Source organism: Opisthocomus hoazin, chromosome 3, assembly GCF_030867145.1.
Source record: "Opisthocomus hoazin isolate bOpiHoa1 chromosome 3, bOpiHoa1.hap1, whole genome shotgun sequence".
Lineage (NCBI taxonomy): Eukaryota > Metazoa > Chordata > Aves > Opisthocomiformes > Opisthocomidae > Opisthocomus > Opisthocomus hoazin.
In genome coordinates this window covers 45,442,733-45,445,866 of record NC_134416.1, presented here as the reverse complement: position 1 = coordinate 45,445,866, position 3,134 = coordinate 45,442,733, and positions in this window count along the sequence as shown.

The following is a 3,134-nucleotide window of genomic DNA, read 5'->3' as shown; positions in this document are numbered from 1 at the left end:
GTTTTGACAGAATTCTAATCGGAGAGTGGCTGTCAGTGTAGGAACAAAGATCTTTATAAAATGCAGTCTTGCAAGGTTCAAGTTGAACCAGTCGAAGGGGAGTTCAGGATTTCTTTGTAGCTCTAATGTGTGCTGCTTCTGTACTTGCTCCGGTTTCGAGCGTTCGGGGGGTCAAAAAGAATAGCCTGAAAGCTGTTGTGTGTGGAGAACTGCTGTCTGCACTTGAGAAACAAAAGCATCTGAATGTAAGGTGGAACTAGACAGTTGGGTACACCACCAGAGGTTAGCCCCAGTTCACTTCTCTGCCTCCGTGCTCACTGGGAAAAGACCTTTTCAGGTTTTCTGTGTAGGCTGGAAGTCCATACGTTTCTCACTGTGAGTAGTCCAGCTTCTTGGAGCACAGGGTGAGAGCGGGGCGTGTTTGTGGCTGGTGGCAGGGCTCTAACCTCTCGTTTTTGTTACTTGTTTCATTTTTTTCCTCCTTGACAGCCCTCTTTGTTACAAAGATATTCTGAGGAAACCATCTGACTGGAGGTTTGTCTCGGTAACCAAAGGTATGTGCGTCCACCCTCTTCTTGGAGCCCTTTGGATGCTTGTGCAGGCTTCAGGGAGGGCAGAGGGAGCCCGACTCTCCACTCCCTCTCGGGGCTTGGAGGGCATGAGTGGCTTATGGGCACTTTTCCAAGCAGAAAAGAATCATAGAATAATAGGTTGGAAAAGACCTCTAAGATCATCAAGTCCAACCATCTGCCCAGCAGCACCATGCCTACTAAACCATGTCCCAAAGTGCCACATCTACACGTTTTTTAAACACCTCCAGGGATGGAGACTCAACCGCCTCCTTGGGCAGCCTGTTCCAGTGCCTGGCCACTGTCAGTAAAGACATTTTCCTAATATCTTATCTAAACCTCCCCTGATGCAACTTGAGGCCATTTCTTTTCCTTTATTGCTAATTAGCTGGGAGAACAGACCAACACCTGCTGCACTACAACCTCCTTTCAGACAGTTGTAGAGAGCAGTAAGATCTCCACTCAGCCTCCTCCAGGCTAAACAGCCCCAGCTCCCTCAGCCGCTCCTCATAAGACTTGTTCTCTAGACCCCTCACCAGCCTCGTTTTCCTTCTCTGGACATGCTCCAGCACCTCAATGTCCTTCTTGTAGTGAGGGGCCCAAAACTGAACACAGTACTTGAGGTGCGGCCTCACCAGTGCCGAGTACAGGGGCACGATCACCTCTCTGCTCCTGCTGGCCACACTGTTCCTGATACAAGCCAGGATGCTGTTGGCCTTCTTGGCCACCTGAGCACATTGCTGGCTCATGTTCAGCCGGCTGTCGACCAATCACCCCAAGGTCCTTTTCTGTCAGGCAGCTTTCCAGCCACTCCTCCCCAAGCCTGTAGCGTTGCATGGGGTTGTTGTGACCCAAGTGCAGGACCTGGCATTTGGCCTTGTTGAAGCTCATACAGTTGGCCTTGGCCCATCGATCCAGCCTGTCCAGATCCCTCTGCAGAGCCTTCCTACCCTCAAGCAGATCAACACTCCCACCCAACTTGGTGTCATCTGCAAACTCACTGAGGGAGCACTCAATTCCCTCCTCCAGATCATTGATAAAGGTGTTGAACAAGACCAGACCCAGAACTGAGCCCTGGGGAACACCACTCATGACCGGCCGCCAGCTGGATTTAACTCCATTCACCACCACTCTACACTCGGCCATTCAGCCAGTTCTTTATTCAGCGAAGAGTACACCCATCCAAACCATGGGCAGCTGGTTTCTCCAGGAGGATGCTGTGAGAAACAGTGTCAAGGCCTTACTGAAGACCAGGTAGACAACATCCACAGCCTTTCCCTCATCCACTAGGTGGGTCACCTGGTCATGGAAGGAGACCAGGTTGGTCAAGCAGGACCTGCCTTTCATGAACCCATGCTGGCTGGGCCTGATCCCCTGGTTGTCCTTCAAAAGGAGGCAGGCGAGAAGTGTGTAGGGCATGGGTATGGTGCTCTCACTGAAATGCATTTGCGGTGAGTACTCAAGATCAATTTTGAGCCTGTTTTTGAGGTTAAGTTGTAGGAATACAGTTTCTAAGGCAATAAAATAGGGCTTATTCTGCTCTACTTGGAGTGCAGCATGGCAATGAAGGCAGCAGAGACTAAGCACTAAGCCATAGATTAGTGCAGACAAAGCTCTATAGAATAACCGTGTAGAATAACCAGATAAGAGGATTTTTTTTCCCTGTAAGGAATGAAATCCAACTCTTCAAATCAGTTAGGAGACCAAACTGTGTCTGTCTGGGATCTTAAGAAACGTGTGTGCAACCTGACTCAGTGCAAGTCTGAAGTGCACTAAAATAGTACTTGGGAGGAAATTTTTTCTAACTTTACTCTCCATCGAATACGAGACAAGTGCTAAACGGTTAGATGATGGCTCCATCCATGCTTCATTTAAGGTATTTTAGGTTAGTTTGAAGATAGTGCTTTGACTTCATTTTTAATTTGCATCACTGCATCTTGCCACTGTACTACAGCGAGGAAGAAGTGCTGTGGTAGTGCCAGGCTCTGTGCCAATATTTGAAGGGAATTGCAAAGGAAGGAAATTATCTGCTCTTCAGTATTCCTTAGAATTTCATAAAGAAGGGCAAGGAAGGTCCCTCTTTACACCTTCATCCTCCAGAAAAAATGTCTTTTGCTACTAGGAGGCAGGGGAGGTTGGCAAGAGTGCTGGTATTACACAAGGTCCAAACATAAAGCACCAAAGGCAGAAGAATATTCTTGTTCATGCCTGTTCTTCCCTGTAACCAAAAAGTACAAAAGGGCTTTTTTTTTTTTTTAATACAACTTGAAGTCGGAACACACTCTGCTGGGTTGTGATGAATGTTTGCCCACAGCTTCCCACTCAGACAGAACAGGAGAAGTTCCCCAGGGCTGCGAATCAGTCAATCTGTTAAGCCTAAAATACATCTACAGGTATTTTTGCTTCGTTGTTAATAATTTCAGCCAACAAGCGCTTCATGGAGAACAGCTTCATTCATGATATGTGTTTCTGTAAAATATTATTCTGCTTTATACTGTAGAAAAAAAGTTACCATGGGCTGAGACACAGTTAAATTTCTGGACATCTCATGCTGAAAGTTTTAAT